The 19025-nt window shown below is 33.2% G+C and overlaps 1 long non-coding RNA gene across 1 annotated transcript; it reads right to left on the bottom strand.

The window, feature by feature from the left end:
• Positions 1–3757: 3757 nt before the first annotated feature.
• Positions 3758–10688, bottom strand: LOC120075080 (uncharacterized). The gene is made up of 4 exons (XR_016528971.1): positions 10248–10688; positions 4898–5045; positions 4685–4775; positions 3758–4040 (listed from the first exon to the last, which is right to left on the bottom strand). It is a non-coding gene; the product is annotated as an uncharacterized LOC120075080 (long non-coding RNA).
• Positions 10689–19025: the final 8337 nt, after the last annotated feature.

The raw sequence follows: 19025 nt of genomic DNA, 5'->3' as shown, positions 1-19025 counted from the left end.
CTCCCTCTCAAGCAATAATATCTTTCTTTCTACTTGTGAATTCCCTTCACAAGAGAACTTAGGTTCCTCCTAATTCTTGAGAAATCCTTCTCGATGATTAGTCTTAGACTCCCTCCAAAACCAACAAATCCTCATGAATAATGATGAGAATTAATGAAGAACACACCGCCACAAATGCAACAGAGTGAACTTTGTCTTCACCGCAATGAGAAAACTTTTACTGAGTATAGATCACACATAATATGTTCAAACAATGAATGAAGTGGCAACCCTAACAAACGATCTTCTTGAGCATAAATAGCACAGCGCAAACAAGGAAAATAATCGCACAGAAAATCATCAATTCATCAGAAAGAAAAGTATTCCATAAGAAATATTCTATAGAATATAATAAATAAGGAAAGAAATATTCTACAAAATCAACGACTGAAAAGACAACTTCTGAGACAAGATCCATATGGGACAAGAGAAGAGACAATTCCAAAAACTCATGAAAATAAAGCCAGTGAACTTAAAGAAATATATTTAGCCAATATCATATTTCTAACATGTGTGTGTATATATATGTACACACATATATGTATATATATGTATATGTATACACACACACAGATATATCAATTTTGATGCTCACCATTGATTTCACAACATTGTAAGTTAGACTTAAATTTGAGTTTGTGAAATTTATTAATTTTATTTTAATTTTTGTATAGTTTTCAATGAGGTTCAATTTAAAAATGGCCATTAACAATAGCTCAAAGACAACCAATACCACAGGTTGAAATTTATCTTCCTCAACATGTCTTCTCACATGGACCATTATAGGTTGCACTTTCAAAAGGGATCTCAATGAAAACAACAAAACATTTGATGTTGGAAATTTTAACAAATATATATACATACATATACATATATATACATACATATACATATATATACATATATATATATATATATTAGATTTTGTACATGTGTGTTGCACGTGGTTCTTTATAAAGTTAATTTTAATAGTTGTATTATATATTCTTTTCAAAATTAGTATAGTTCTTAAAACATTATATTTAAGATAGTGTTGTGAATTTATGGAGCACAATGGGATCACAGATATAGAGAAAATATAATATAATAATAATAATAATAATATAATATAATATAATATAACTAAAATTATAAAATTGGATAATATGAAAATTAGTGAAATTTTGAAGTAGAACTCTCACCAATGTATGTGTGATCTTAAGATCCACCAAATGCCACTAATTATAGGCAAAATGATAAGTAGGATATGGACTTACATGAACACCAAACATGAATAATTACAAGGCACATGGACAACATGTAGAGTGACACATGGCTTTCGGGACACTAAGCAATGGACATCTATTTATTATTATAATATTCATATTACTCTTCCTTAGATGCCCATATATATATGAAATATGAATCATTAAAACCTTACTAGGAAAAATCCAATGGAAAAAACCCTAGTGAAGGAAAAAGAGTACATATTTCATAAAATATATACTCAAAGAATACAATATATATACTCCCCCTCATGAAAACATCACTTAAGATCTCCGAGTTGCCACATTCTAATGTCGTGCACCAATTTTTCAAAAGTTGTTGTTGGTAATGCCTTTGTAAATAAGTCTACCAGGTTATCCTTTGAACAAATTTGTTGTACAATGATGTCGCCATTTTCTTCAAGATCATGAATGTAAAAACGCTTCGGTGAAATAGCTTTGTTCTATCTTCTTTGATATATCCTCATTTGATTGGGCTATGCAAGTTGTGTTATCTTTGTATAATATTGTTGGAGGGTTTTTATTAGAAGACAAGTCACACATTGCACAACTGTGCTGAGTCATTGACCTTAGCCATACGCATTCTCGACTAGCCTCATGAATTGTAAGAATTTCAGGATGATTTGAGGAAGTGGCATTATGGTCTATTTCACTGATCGCCATGATATAATAGTTCCTCCACATGTGAACAGATAACTTGTTTGAGATCTAGCTTTGTGTAGATCAGATAAATATCCAGAATCTGCATGATCAACTAGATCAAAAATTGATTTATTTGAATAAAACAAACCCATATCGATTATTCCTCGGAGATAATAGAGTATATGCTTAATTCCGTTCCAATGTGTTTTTGTTGGAGAAGAACTATATCTAGTTAATAAATTTACTGAAAATGCAATATCTGGTATTGTATTATTAGCAAGATACATAAGTGCACCGATTGTACTAAAATATAGTACTTCAGGACCAAGAAGTACTTCATTATCGTCTCGAGGTTGAAATATATCTTTCTTTATATCCAATGAATGAACATCTTTTGGAATGTTAAATGGATGTGCTTTGTTAATATAAAATCTTATCAAAACTTTTTCTGTATAAGTTGATTGATGAAAAAATATCTCATCTGCTAAATGCTCAATTTGCAAGCCAAGGAAAAATTTTATTTTTCCGAGATCTTTCATCTCAAATTCTTTCTTAAGATATTCTATTGCCTTTGAAAGCTCTTCAGGAGTTTCAATTATATTTAAATCATCAACATATACAGTTATAATAGCAAATGCTAACTGTGATTTCTTTACAAAAACATATGGACATATTGGATTATTTTGATATCCTTCTTTTAACAAATATCCACTCTGGCGATTGTACCGTACCATATTCGTCCTGATTCTTTCAATCCATTTAATGATCTCTATAAATTTATTGAATACAATTCCCGAGAATTTGATTTATATGTTTCAGATACCTTAAATCCTTCTGCTCATATAAATATTCTCATATAAATATAATTTCGTAGTACTAAGGTATTAACGAGTCGATCTATAGAGAACCAGTCAATTTTTCTTTCAATTCACTTGTTGTTTAGTGACAAAGGGGAGGGGGATTTAATGAATTGGTTTTGATTGGGATAAATAAAAATGCAGTGGTAACAAATAAACACAATTCGGATATTGATTGGATTAAAATTATCAATGAAACAAAACCCTAGCTCAGGGTAGATTGGGAGTATTCTTAATTTACTACTCAATCACTATGCCATGCAATTTGTTGGTTTAAACTTAACCAATCACTTCTAAAAAACGCTAGAAGGATGTCCAGTTAATCAAATCAATTCTTGTATCTAGAGGAAAAGCATTCTAAACATGTGAACTAGTAAGCATTAAGATCTAGGCCAATTGATAAGACGAATAGAATAATTAGGAAAAGCCTAATTGAGTATCTGATGTGAATTTCTCCTAAGTTAGATGAATACTATTTGATTGGGAAAAGTCGAATCAATATACAACTCTAACTTAACTCTTCATTACTACAAAACTGGACTTTAAAGTCGGTTTAAAATTGATATTATAGGATATAATGTCGGTTGAAAACTGACATCCAAGATCGTGTATAAAAGGTCTTCAATGTTGGTTGTCTTCAATGTCAGTTTAAAATCGACATTATAGATGACCAAGATTTTAATGCCAATTATCTTCAATGTCAGTTTTCAACCAACATTGAATACTATCTTTAATGTCCATTTTCAACCAACATTGAATATTATCTTCAATGTCCGTTTTCAACTGGAATTAAAAATCATCTTTAATGTCAATTTTTCACCTACTTTTTATCGATAACTGTCTGTTATTAAAAGTTTATCATGGTTTCCTTATTGAAAAAAAATAAAAATACATATATACTTTTTTTCTTTTACTAATCAATAATATTTTTCTTTTATCTGTACATGCACAAAATAAAATATTAATTGCTATTATATATACAACTCAACTTTAAACAACACAAAAATTAACTAATTCACAACAAATAAAGTGAATTTTTTTTTAACTAACCTATCAACAAGTTATTGACCAATATATACATAAAGCTCTAAAGTCTAAAGATCTAGAGAGTTGGTCGTCTAATTTGAAGGGTCATATAGATACATCCAACAAAAAAAAAATCACGTAACTAAATGAAAATAGTCACGCAATTAAATTTTGTCATATCAACAAAATCCTGCCAATCTAGAGGTTTTTCCTGCAAAAAAAAAAAAAAAAAAAAAAAAAACATGCATTTTTTTAGCATATCAAAAACTACAGTTATAAAGTAAACATCATTGCAAAAGTTCAATAGATTATTTAACATGAAGTTTTCTCTGACCGAGACATTTTAAGATTCTTCTTCATTTTTTTTAGAAAAAAAAATTATAAACTTATAAACACATACAACTTAATGAAAATCATAAAAAAAAAAATTATAAAACCAGACAAGTAAGCTTGTCAAATCTAAGAAAAAAGATAATAGTACAAAATTAGACTATTGTAGCCATGAAAACAATTTAACAATTTAACAACTTGGAAATAAGAATTTGAAATCAAAATCAAAGACAAAACTAAAAACACGAAGCCATGAATTTATCAACAACAAAACTATTTATAAGCCACATGTTCCATTATCAAAATTAAAGACAAATTGTCACCAATATTATTTTCAATACATTGATTAAAGTCTTCTAGCACACTAATTAAATACAAAAAAATAAAAAATAAAAAATAAAAATAAAAATAAAAAAATCTATGACTACCATAACTGCAGGATAGTCATAGCAATCCATTTATAGAAAAAGTTTGAAGACTTACGTAATAAAAGTAAATTTAGAGAATGAGAATACGGAGACATACTTTTGTGTTGGCCACTATAGTTGGTCTTCTAGGCTCGATAGGCTCCTCTCAAACTCAGTTGCAGCAAAATACATAAACATGAAACATATAACTGACGAAATATACAAGTATGCAAAAGAAGCAAACGGAATCAATAAGCACTCTAATTTTATTTAATTTGAGTTCTAAAGTTGCATTTTTAGAAAATACACAAGAGGGTTTCAAGTTTCATACCTTTGATGAATTCTCCTGATTCCAAGTGACTTTTCACTCCAATTCAACTCCAAATCAACCATGAACCACTAAGAGGTCTTCTCTACTATTCCAACCTTGAATTTGAATGGTGGAACTCATATTTGAGTGAATTTGTGAAGTAAATTTTCTGGGTTTGAGAGGAAGAAGAAGAAGATGAGTTCAAAAACTCATTTCTCAACTCAAAGCACTACCTCTTCCACTTTAATTATGAGTGTTTTATCACTCTTCAGTATGAAAGCACTTCATCAACCATGAATGCCAGCAGCTTGATCAGATTCAAGTAGAAATTGATCTTGCATGAACACCTCATGCATGGAGGTGAAAGTGGGAAAAACCCACTTTCTCCAATTTTTTCAAAATTTCTTAAATTTACAAGTTCTTTTAATTATTCTAAATTAATTTAAACCTGATTTAATAAATCCATAATTTAATTAAATCAAAATAAAATTTCTAAAATTGAATTAAAATTGGAATTAATTTGAATTTATAATTAACTAAACATTTCTAATTAATTAATTATCAAATATTAAATTAATCACACATATAATTTTAAAAATGAATCCTATTCATGTAATTAATATTTAAATATTAAAAAAATTAAATGTTAATTATATCAAATATAATTAAACAAACCTTAATTTGATTTTGAACTTAAATTCAAACCCTACTTTCAATTTGAACATGTTCAAATTAATATCATTCCAAATTCACTTAATTTATTAATTCAAGGTGTTCATGTTTTACGAGCTAGTAGAGAGATTTTATGGACCTAAAGATCATGAACTCCAATGATTAAGATTAATTAGCTAAAAGTCTTTAGTATGAATTAATCAGTATTCGTTAACTATCGAGTCACACCACTATATCTCAATAGTTGCACTCTTCTCACTGTAGATATATTTGTGTCCACATGATTTAACCATAACCAGTAAGTCGACTTTTCACAGGTTGTTCATAATAACGACTGAGTCAATAGGTTGTTTTACCCCGATATTACGTCTTGCTCTTTAAGTTCCTATTGATCATCTAATGAACAATTGGTTCATAATCTAATCACTAAACCGGATCCCTCTCGGGCCAGTGAGAGGGTGAGGCCCCTTGTTCAAGACCTGAATTAGTTACTTAAGAGAACGACCTTTCTCTTATCCCTAAATCGGGTAAGCGTGAATTTCGTCTTGTACTCTATGTCCCCAGCTATCCACCTGTTCTTACCCTTGAAATGAGAGACTTATTGAACCGGCACTGTTGAGCCAACCCTCACCCATGCAAATCTAAGGATAATCCCGAATAAACAGGAGCTCATAGTTAGCTCAAGATTAAGATCGAGTTACCTAGGTCATCTAAGCGAAATAGTCAGTCTTAAACAATAAACAACGTTACATGAACGAAGAAGGATCACTTCGTTTGTAATACCTTTACAACAACTTGTAACCGTTAAAGAGTAGGTTGCATCGAATAGTGTTACCAGAATAAGGCACCCAACCTTATTCATATACTATAAACCATTTTGGTTATTTACTTGAACTTGATCCATCTTTATGTCTCTACATAAAGTTTAAGTATTCATATAATAGCCATGGATTTTAGTTTATTGGATTTAGACTTTATGAATGCAATTAATAGATTCAATAACATTGAAGAAATGTTGAATAACATCTTTATTGAGAATATGTTTAACTTTACAAATTAACCCTCATCTATGTTTGCATTTATCTAGAAAAAAAAAAACACGAACAAACCTTTTTGCAAACAAACAAGCCAAAAAGCAAGTATCTCAATGGAAAAAAGAAATTCACACCACAATGACAAGCTACTGGATTTTGATATGATACTGTGGTTCTATTGTAACTAAATATAGCACACGTGAAAATATATGGCACGATCCTTAAAACATTTGCAATCACAAATGTAAAACTATCATATCCAACAACACAATTTGATGCAAATTTCCAAAATATTTTTCATTGAACAAATCATTGTTTAAGCATTCTGAAAATCAAAGTCCAAGAATAATAAATTTATATATTTAACTTGCATATCTAGGAATGAGAAATAGAATATGAAATAGAATGAGATCTTACACCAAACACTATGCACGAATCCAAAATTGAATCAAAATTCAAAATATACATATCTTGCAAACAAGGAAAACATAAACTCAATTTAGAAATAAAAAAGAAAGAAAACAAATAAGTTGGAGAAGAATTTAGAAATCAATTTAGAAATTATTTAGAAATTAACATATAGAATGAAATCTTAAACCAAACACTATGCAAAAATTTAGAAACATAAACTAAACCTATAAAAAGAAATAGACTCAACAAGGTAATGAAACTTATGAAATTAAGAAAACTATAATATAAATCATAACAACTTCACTCTAACACTTTACAATAAGTTAGAGTTTTAGGAAGAATTCTACTTACATAAGTGTTTTAAGACTCTTCTAAAGTAATTGAGAGGCTCCTAAAATAGTGAAACATGGTTCCAGATGTTACATGTTAGTTTAAAACCTTATTCAGAGACTCAACAATTATATGGAATGAGTAATCTTACCCAAATGAACCTTAAGCCTCAATTAAGTACTAGGTAGAAGCTAATTTACAACACCTAAATCTAATTCGATAGGGTTTAAACGAAGTTTTAAAACCAAAAACTCACCAAAACAGACCTGAATTCTTTATGAAAACTGCCCGAATAGCTCCAAAATTACTCCAAGTCTACAAATAAGAGCTTCACATAGAGACCAATTTAAAGAACCTTAAACTAGTTCGAAAAGGAACTTAGAGCAATTTACCAACCGATTCTTACCCAAAACGACTCCAAAACTTGTTGGTTGGCATTCGAATTCACCTAACATCCATATTTGGAGTCGTTAAGCAATGTGTAACTCACATCCAACATCGATATACAATGGGTAAGTGTCGAAACTCACCAAACAGGAGGAAAATATTGTTGTAAGCTATGGAAAGAACCTTCACATCATACCGAAACTCAGATCTTGATGAAACGAACTCAAACCTATACGGAACAAACTTAGATTTGGACGTCGACGTGGACGACCGTGATGGGCGTGAACGAAGTTCTCAGATCAAGATGACACGTGAAGGAAGCTTTTGGATTTAAATGACACATGGACGCACGTGACGCGCATGACGGATCTAAACGAGTGTGACGACCTGAAACTCTTAGATCTAGATGAGGGGACAGATTGCAACAACTAGTAATAAGATCTGGACGAACTAGATGGGCTAGACGATGACCAGCAATTAGATCTGACGGGCTGGATGATGACCAACAATCAGATCTGACGAACCTCGAGTGGTGACGGCGTGGGTGAGAGAAAAAGAGTGGATGGACGACATGGCTGAGAGAAAAAGGAGTGGACGGACGACGTGGTTGAGAGAGAAAGGAGAAGATGGTGAAGGTTGAGAGAGAAAGGAGAAGATGGTGAAGGTTGAAAGAGAAAGGAGAGGATGGGTAAAGGTTGAGAGAGAAAGGAGAAGATGTGAATCCGAATTGATCTCTTAAACTTCTAAATAAGCTTGTTTTGTTCTAGAATTGGTGCTAAGGGCCGGATCTACCTAAATTATGCTTAATACCTATAAAATCAAGAGATAAACCTGTGAAATATGATGATAATCCCGAATTAAGAAGAATGAGATAACATATTGTAGGCGTTATCACACATTTCTCCAAGTAATACAATTGGAAACAACTAGAACAACTCTTTGAAGAAGCTGAAGGGGAACCAGAGAGTGTTCTAGATTAACCTGCTGAGGAAGAGGACATCTTTGAAGCTCAATTAAACAAACGGTTGAAAGTTAATAACTACTACATTATACCCATCCCATCCATCCAAGTTGCTATGATGGGTAACTCTGGCAAGCGAAAACAAGGGTGCCAAGGCCTCAAATGAAGATTCCACTTGGAAGGTTAGAGGCATATGTGCCATTGTGAAAGGAGTCATCACCTCAGATGCTCATGACTTTGTCATTCTTACAGAAACTAAGTTATCCCCGGTTAATCGCACCCTTGTCAAATCCCTTTGGAACCCCATCAATATTGATTGGGCCTATGTGAATGCAAGCAACTCCTCTGGTGGTAGAGTAATCATGTGGGATTCTCTTAGTCACTCGGTAGCTGATTTTTTTAAGGGAATTACTCCCGGTATGTACAGCTCATAAGAGCATATGGCCTACCTTGGTGGATTTCTGGGATTTATAGTCCCACAAGTAGAAGGAAATGACCTAATTTTTAGGATGAATTAGACGTTATGCGTACACTTTGTGGTGCTACATCGATCCTAGCAGGAGGCTTCAATGATTATCGCTACGAAACTTCCTATTCCTGCCCCTCTCAATTAAATTTGGGAAAATTTAATACTTATATCAATAGCGCTAGCCTTATTTAACCTATTCAAATTAATGGTTCCTTTTCTTGGTCTAATCTTTGAAGCTCTCTTGTGATGTCAAAATTGGATAGGTTTTATACACTTTGAATTGGGAAGAGAAGTTTCAATTCCATCAGGTGCAGAGATTAGCTCGTAAGACCTCCGACCACTACCCTCTCCTTCTAGAATAAAAAACATTGAAATGGGGTCCTCGTTCGTTCAAATTCGACAATCGTTGGTTATCTAACAAGGACTTTGTTCGATCTATACAAAACAAATGGGATCTTATCAATATAGAAGGACATCCTGGATGTGTTATTGTGAGATCACTGAATTAGTGAAGCTAGTGTACTAAATTTAATCAAACCTTTTGATGAATTGGAGGTTTAAAGCTGCATAAAATTCTAGAGCAATAACCAGACCGTGGGGCCTGATGGTTTTACTATAGAATTCTTTAAAAAGTTTTGGAACACCTTCAAAACTGACATTATGAACCTGTTCCAAGACTTTTTTCAGAAGTGCAAAGGCCATTAACGCCACCTTTAAAGCTTTAATCCCCAGAAAGGCCTCCCCACAAAAGGTATCTGATTTTCGGCCTATTAGCCTCATCACTGGCATATACAAAATCTTTGGAAAAGTCCTGGCCGAGAGATTTAATAGGTACTTCACACAAACATTACTCCCAATCGAAGGAATTGAATCCTGGAGCGGAAGCTAGTGATTACTTTACTTTCAATTTTGTTTTAGAAATTTGGAATAGAAAATAGAAGAAATTTATATTTATAATGCAATTACAGGTTAAGCATCAAAGTAAATTGTAGAGAAGAAGAACTCATCTTTGAAGAACACTTCTTCAAATCTTCTCTAGCTCTTCAACAATCGATCTCTCACAAACAGTAAGAAGATGACACTAAAAAGTCTCAAAGAAGAACTCACCTTTGAAGAACACTTCTTCAAATCTTCTCCATTTTTTCAGTAATCGATCTCCCACGAATAGTAAGAAGATGTCACCAAAAAAATCTTTCATACTATTCTCTTTGACAAGGATCGGTTTGTAAGAATCGCCTTCTAAAAAAGAACAAAGGAAATTGAATTTTTTGGAGAGCATTTACAAAGAACTCATTTCTCTATGGAAATGGAGAGAAGAAGATGAGGAGGTTTTCCTTGCTATGTTCTTGGCAAGAACCGATTTGTGGGAATCACCTAATCAAAAAGATCAGAGGGAATTGGATTTTTTTGGAGAGCATTTACAGAGAACTCATTTCTCTGTGGAAATCACTAGGAGATGAGAGGAGACGTGAGGAGGTTTTTTCTACAAGAAGTTATCAAAAAACCATTCCCATAAACAGTTTCTCCTTTTGTGTTATCTCATCTAGTGGGATAACTCCCACTTCTTTATTTAATTTAATCAAATTAAACTAATTTGATTTAATTAAATTTGATAACTACCCACTTTCTTATAATTTAATTTAATTTATTTATTTTATTTAATTTAGTAATCAAATATAAAACATTTAATTAAAAATTTGAATAATATTCAAATGTTCATTTCTTTCGTAACCTATAGTTTAGTATGAATCAAATTCATATTATTTTAATTTGAATCTAAATCATATTAGTTATTATTTGAATATTATTCAAAATGATAAATCTCCTTTTATTATAAAGTTTAATTTTGAATCTTATCCAAAATTAACTTTATATTATAATGTATATACATTATATTAATTGTATCATATATTAATGAACATTCCAAGTTCTTCCAAAACTAATGATCCTTGTTTACCTGTTATGAGCTAGTAGAGGGACCTAATGTACCTATAGATTAGAAGCTTCTAATTCAAGATTAACTAATTAATTACATTAATAACATTTGTTAACTGTGGAACACTTTATTAAAGACCCACAGCTGCACTCTTTGCACTGCAGAATATTTTGAATGAATAGCTTTAACCATTACACATAAATCAATCATTCACGAGCTGTTCATAATAATAACTGGGTCTTACCATAAATCAAGTCTCTCTCGGACCAGTGGGAGGGCAGGTACCGTTTATTCAAGACCCAAAATCAACACGTAAGGGAATTACTCATTTACTTACCTTAAAGGCGGGAAGGAATGAATTCCATCTTGTATAGTTATGTTCCCAGCTCCTCACTCGGTCCTGTTCCCAAAATGGTAGGTTTATTGAGTTGGCGACTTGGGCCACTTTCATCCATACAAATCAAAGGACAAGCCCTCACAGGCATGAGTCCATAACTCACTCAGGATTGAGATCAAGTTACATATGGTCATCCTATGAAATATTAATCTCTTTAGCCAATGATATTACTTACAAAGAGAGATTAATTATTTTGCGGTCTGGTCTTATACAATCTGATTGTATAGGATACCCTCACTCGCATGTCTCCACATAAACGATTTGGATCATATCGTTTGTGACACTTGTAACATTAGTAATACTTATAAAGCGAACCTTACCCATAATGTGATGGAATGTATAATCGTGCAATGGAAGCAATCGGCAAATCAATAAGCATTCTAATTACATTTAATTTGAGTTCTAAAAGCATGCAAAACCATATTTCATAGAAGATGGTTTCAAAACCAACATACCTTTGAAGAACTCCTCCAATCCAAGCTGCTCTTCACAAAATTTCAGCTCCAAATCTACAGTGAACTACCAAGAGATCTTCTCTACTATTCTCAACCTTTAATTTGAATGGTGGAACTCAAGATTGAAGTGAATTGTGAAGGAATTTTGTGAGAGTTTCAGGTGAGAAGAAGAACACTACTATAGAAAACCTTTTTCAGCAGCACCCTCTTATTCAATCAGCCAAAATTGAAGAGTTTATCATCCTTCTTCATGCAGGTCAAGAAGATTTCAGTCAATGCCACCTCCAATTCAAATTACAAGTGGGCTAGGTGTAAGAGTTAAGAGGAATCTACCTTCTACTTCATAAAAATGTGGATAAATCCACTACCTTTTTAATATCCTTTTTTTTTATCTATAATTTTAATCAATTAAAAAATTAAGTAAAAAAAAACAATAATTCAATTTCTAAAATTGAATTAAAATGCAAATTAATTTGATATTAATTAAATAAATTTAATTAATTAAAAAATAGTTTAATATCAAATATTAAATTAATGAAACACCTAAATTTAAACATAAATCCTATTCATATAATTAATATTTAAATATCATAAACTCTCAAATTTCGTTTAATTTCAATAAATTAAATGTTTACTTATATCGAATATAATTATTCAAACCCTAAATGAAATTTGAACATTTCAAATTGAAAATCCTAAATTCAATTTGAACATTTCAAATTGAAATCATTTCAATTTCACTTTTACTAATCTAAGGTGTTCATGTTTTACGAGCTATTAGAGGGACCTTATGGACCCATAGATCATGAGCTCCAACCATTTGAGATTAATTGGCTAAAACTCTTTAGACCAAATTAATCAATATTCGTTAACTACCGAATCACACCATTATAGCTCGATAGTTGCACTATCCTCACTATAGATATATTTGCGTCCACTTGATTTAACCATAATCAGTAAGTCAACCTTTCACAGGTTGTTCGTAATAACGCTTGGGTCAAATGTTGTTTTACTCCCGAAATTACATCTTGCTCCTTAAGTTCCACTAATCCTCTAGTGAACAATTGGTTTGTGATCCAATCACTAAACCGAAACCCTCTCAGGCCAATGAGAGGGTGAGGTCTCTTATTCAAGACCTGGATGCAGATCCCTAAATCGGGTAGGCATGAATTCTATCTTGCACCCTATGTCCCGAACTATTAGCCAGTTTTACACCTAAAATGGAAGGCTTATTGAGCCGGCACTGTTGAGCCAACCCTCACCTATGAAAATCTAAAGATAATCCTGAATAAACAGAAGTTCATAGTTAGCTTAAGATTAAGATTGAGTTACCTAGGTTATCTAAGCGAAATAGTCAGTCTTAAACAGTAAACAACGTTATAAAGTAGGAGTGACTTATTTCTTTGTCCGATCTTATGAAAACTCATTGCATAGGATGTCCCAATTCCTCATGTCAATACATGAACGAATCAGGATCACTTTGTTTGTAGCATCTTACAACAAATTGTAATAACTACAGAGTTGACCGCATCCAATAGTGTCATCAGAATAAGACACCCAATCTTATTCATATACTATAGATCGTTTTGGCTATTTACTCGAACTTCATCCATTTTTATGTCTACACATAAAGTTTAAGTATTCATGTAATAGCCATGGACCTTAGTTTATTGGATTTAGTCTTTATAAGCGCAATTTACATATTCAACAACAACTTTATTGAATAAACGTCAATAACATCTTTATTGATAATATAAAATGTTTAACTTTACAAACTGTGAGTTTTAGGACATACAACCTAACATAATGTTACTAGGATAAGGAACTCAACCTTATCCATATATTATAGACTTTTTAGATTATTACTTGAACATGATCCACCTATATGTCTACTCCATCTGTTCAAGTCTCATGAAATAACCTTAGATTTTTCCCACAATGGAGAATTAATTATTGTATATTGAAAATAATCAATTATTATATCAAATAACTAATTAACTACGAGGCATTAAAACATAAATTCCATCAATATCCCATTTGCACTAAAGCTAGTGAGACATGAGTCGGTGACATGTACCCTAATGCATACTCTATACCCAACACCAATCAATTGACTTTTGTTAAATGAAGGAAAATTGTGGATCCCATCCTTATAGCTAACAACGATGTTGATTTATGGAGATGTAGCAAGCAAAAAGGATTCATCATCAAGCTAGATATTCAAAAAGCTTTTGATATAATTATTTGGAGCTTCCTTTTTAACATTCTAAAATTTAAAGGCTTCCCGGAAAAATGGATCAAGTGGATATATGGTTGCATTTCCTTGGTTGGTTTTTCAGTGTTCATCAATGGCAAGTCACATTGGTATATACAAGCTAATAGAGGTAGTCAACAAGATGATCCTCTATCCCTTTTCCTTGTTGTCATATCTATGGATTATCATTCCAGTCTTATTGAAGATGAGCAAAGAAAAGGTATTATTAGGGGATGCACCTCCATAAATGGCACGTTACAAATCTCTCATCTTTTATTTGCAGATGATATATTACTATTTTTCGTTGATGACAACACATGCCAACAAAATCTCAGATTCATTATTAGGACTTTTGAAGAAGCTTCAGGCCTTAAAATAAATCTTCTTTAAGTGTTCTCTTGCAGGCATAAATGTTGTTGATGAGTCTGTTGGAGATGATGTCCTAAACTCTCGTGTCCTATAGTTTGTAAACACAATTTTGAATAAACCCTTGTGATGTATAATATATGATATTTTCTCCACTTATTGTCTATGAACATTGAATATTTTATTTGCTTTACCACAAACCAATAAACTAAGATCCCTGGTTGTCGTTTGTAACTTAAGTATGTATGTGGAGACATACAAGTGGATCATGTCTCAAATGATAACCAAAATGATCTGTAATATATGGATATAAGAGGGAAACCTTATCCTGATAACGTTATGGATGCGGCCCGCTTTATAAAATAATTACATGTGTTGTGATTTGCTACAAACGGCCTGATCCTGATCATTCATGTGGGGACATGCAAGCAGAGGCGTCCTATACAAAGAGTTTGTATAAGACCGGACCACAAAGTGTTAATGTCTCGTTATATAACGTCGTTCCTGACAGAGACTTCACTTCACTAGGATGATCATAAGTAACATGACCTCAATCCTGAGTGAGTTGGGAACTCCTACCTTTGAGGGCGATCCTTTGATTTTCATGGGTGCGAGTGGCCAAATCGCCGACTCAATCCTACCACTTTGGGAATTCGTTTGATTTGGGAGCTGGGAACTCAGCTACACAAGATGGAATTCACTCCTTCCCCGAAGTAGGGGTAAGTAGATAGACTGCTCCCTTAAGGGCTGATCCTGGGGCATGAACGATGTGGCATCACACATCTTCTCATGGCCCGAGAGGTGTCCACACATAGTAGGACTATGTTGTATTGTTCATTAGAGATCAATGGTACTTAAAGAGTTAGATGTAACTACAGGGGCAAAACGGTAAATTGGCCTAGTTGTACTTACGAGCATCTATGAAGGGTTATCGTACTGTTAATTGGTTATATCCGATGGACACAGAAATATATCTGTTGTAAGAAGAATGCAGTTGTCGGTCTTTAGTGGAATGCCTGACAGTTAATGGATGGTGGATCTCGTGGCTAAAGAGTTTAATCAGCTATTCACGTACCGTTAGATCTTCGAGCCATAGGTCCATAAGGTCCCCTTGGTAGCTCAATGGATTCAAGTTGAGAATCAGTTTTTGGGTCAGTTTGAAGTGTTCAAATGACAAGAGGGAGTTCGATTATATATGATATGATTGAATTAGTTAGTTAATATGATATGATTGACATTATGTATGAGATATATTAATTGGAGAAAAATGGATATAAATATGATTTGTATCTAGTAGAGGAGAAAAAACTATGGTTAATGTATTGCCTATGATGTGATATTAAACTATAGGTTAATGAATATAATATGATTATATTTATTATTTAATCTTGACAATTATAAGATAATTATGCCGGCATTTTCTCCGTAACTGTGTGATAGTGGGAGGTTACATTAAGTTTTCGTAACTGAAGAATAAAATGAAAATCCTTTTCATTTTGCAAAGAGATCGATCATTCGCTCACATATAGTGTATATTGCCTATCGCATAGCAAACCAAGAGCCTACACAATAGCTCAATGTTTCTACATGATTGTATACACGTGTGCAGCTTTCTAAACGATCGCATAGGATTTGCTAACGATCATCTAGCTTCTTCCTAAATGATCGCGCGCCCGAGCGTTTACTAAACGATCGTTTATACGATCATGGCCTATTTACTAAACGATCATGTACCGCTTCCTAAATGATCAAGCATCGTCTATACGATAGACGTCAACCTTCTCTCACTTGCTTGGTCGTGGTATACGATCTTCTCTTCCTCCTTCTCTCTGCCAAATCCAACAGAGCCCACACCTCCTGGATTCTCACAATGAGAATATCGAGGGTTCTAAGTGGTGGTGTCCTCCCCGTTGCTGTGTTCGTGTGAAGGTCGTTCATGGGTAGACGACCGGGTTTTGGTGGACAATTTGCTTCGAATTTCCCAGCAAGAGCAAGAGGAGCATTCCTTGGAGGAGAACGAGTTTTAGTGAAGAAGAGTTCTACAACTAGTACGTATTTTGTTCTCTTTATTGTTTAAGTTCAAAGCATGCCAGTAATTTGTTGAATATTTCATATCTATTCTATTTGATTGTGAATGCGGTAATTCTGTCATAATGAGTTTGGAACGATCTCGCTTCCGCTCAAAGATACTCTTTGATAAGAATTCCTTCATAGTCTCAATTTGGCCAGTAACATATGGGGTGCTCAGTCACCAACATTCCTTTTGATTATCTGGACATGCCTCTTAGGCCTTTTGCGATCCAATAATTGAGCATATTGATAGCAAGCTCACTTCTTGACCGCACTCCTACATATCTAAGGGGGTAGATTAACATTAATTTAAGCTGTTCTTAGCAATCTTTCCACGTACTATCTTTCCCTTCCTATTGCTGTCTGCAAAATTATTGAAAAGAAGATGAGAAAATTCCTTTGGGAAGGCACAAATGATCAAGGGGCTCTCACTTGGTGTGGTGGGACCTCATTACTCGACCAAAAGAAAATGGTGGCCTGAGCATCGATAAAATTAGAATAGCCAATGATGCTATAATTGGAAAAGGGATATGGAGGTATTTCAATGAACCTCATCGGTTCTGGAAATCTTTGATCGATAGTAAATATGACAGTTCTAACTCGGGATCCATTCCTAGCAGATGCAATTTTATCAATGCTAAAGCCCCATGGTTCGAGATTATCAAAATGAAGCCTGTTGTGTGTAATCCTATACAGTGGAAAGTGAAAAATGGAGTTGATATTATTCTAGTTCCATAGATGGACTCAGGGGAATCCTTTAAAGCAAATGCTCCCTAGATTTGTTTCTTTGTCTGAAGATGAACTCTTCTCGGTCAAAAATGCCTGGGATGCTGAACATGATATGTGCAACCTAAATTTTAGGTGGCCTCTTTTGGAGAGAGAACGCTTGATTTGGCTCACTCACTCGGCTGATTGGCAGGTCCCCGATGATTCAAATGGCCAGGATGATATGTTTTGGACCCTTTCTGCCACAAGTATCTTCTTAATCAAATCCCTTAAGGATTACATTGCATCTGCTACTGATCACTCATTGCCGTTGGAGGTTGGTCCCTTGTGGAGATCTTTCCTTCCTAAAAAGTGCAAGTTCTTCATTTGGTCGCTGTTGCACAGGGGCATTAAGACAAGTGAAAAATGCCAAAGCATATTTCCAACATTGAATCTCAATCCTAATTGGTGCATTCTTTGCAAATCCCATGGTGAGAACCTTAAACATCTCCTTACTACTCGCAGCTTCTCTAAACATCTATGGACTATGTTCTACGTATATATTGATATTGTTGTATAAGCTCCTCATGCGTTAGTGTTTGTTTTGGATGCCTTTATACGCCTCAATCATGTTTCTCAGAGAAGTATCCTTCTCAGTAATCTTATTGGAGCTACCTTATGGAGTATTTGGTGGAGCATAATGACAGAACGTTTCACATTGAGGGTAAGTCTCAGCGGCAGCTTTGGGAGGACATTCTGAATTTATCTTCCCTTTTTGTTCTAAATCAAAGCTTTATTTTTTTGTAATTATGATATCACTAATATCTCTATTAATTGGAAGGCTTTTCTTTAGTTGTCCTCTTTGTATTGTCTTCTTTATCCAACTTCTCTCTAACTCTTTTTGTACTGTTCTTTATATCAATGAATCTTTTCTAGTCTTGGGATGTGATGAGGGTGCAAGAGGGGTGTTAATCTCATTGAGATGTCTCGATGCACCTATATATCCCTTTTTCCTTGTGAATATTATTAAAAAAGAAATTGTTGCACTAAAAGAATTTCGGGCTTTAATATCGGTTTTAAACCGACATTAAAGATAGTGTTATTAAAGTCTTTTAATGTCGGTTGCCTTTAATGTCAGTTTTAAACCAACATTAAAGGGCTTTAATAACACAGTTTAATGTCGATTGTTAAAGACCTTTAATGAAATTTCCAACCGACATTAAAGGGCTTCAATGTCAGTTGCAACCGACATTAAAGTCCTTTAATGTCGGTTGCACGATTGCAACTAAAGACAAAGAATCAAATGAAGCCCTCTAAACCGACATTAAAGCTCAGAATCTGTCCGTTTTATCAATTATTGTCCTTTTTTTTAATTCTGTTGCTGAATCCATTTTTTTGGTCAAGTTAAAAATGACATTATATGTCTCGTATTGGGTCAGGAAATGTTCGTCATTGTTTTTTTATTAAAAAGTATAAAAAAAAATTGCATGGCAAGCCATCAATATTTTTCTTCCACCTATGAAATTTATCCACAAACAAGAATCAATATGAAATAAATACACTAATCACCAACATTTGCATAACAATAACAGACTTTCATAGAATATTTACACCAAGTCATCCTTTCTCTCATTCACAAATATCAATTAGTACTAATTCCATGAATACTTAACACCAAATACCCTATGAACACAAAAATATT

The sequence above is a fragment of the Benincasa hispida genome, chromosome 4 (genome assembly GCF_027475165.1).
Source record: "Benincasa hispida cultivar pf3 chromosome 4, pf3_genome.v1.1, whole genome shotgun sequence".
In the NCBI taxonomy this organism is placed as follows: Eukaryota; Viridiplantae; Streptophyta; class Magnoliopsida; order Cucurbitales; family Cucurbitaceae; genus Benincasa; species Benincasa hispida.
The sequence above is the reverse complement of the archived record's forward strand: the minus strand, read 5'-3'. Positions and strand labels throughout refer to the sequence as shown.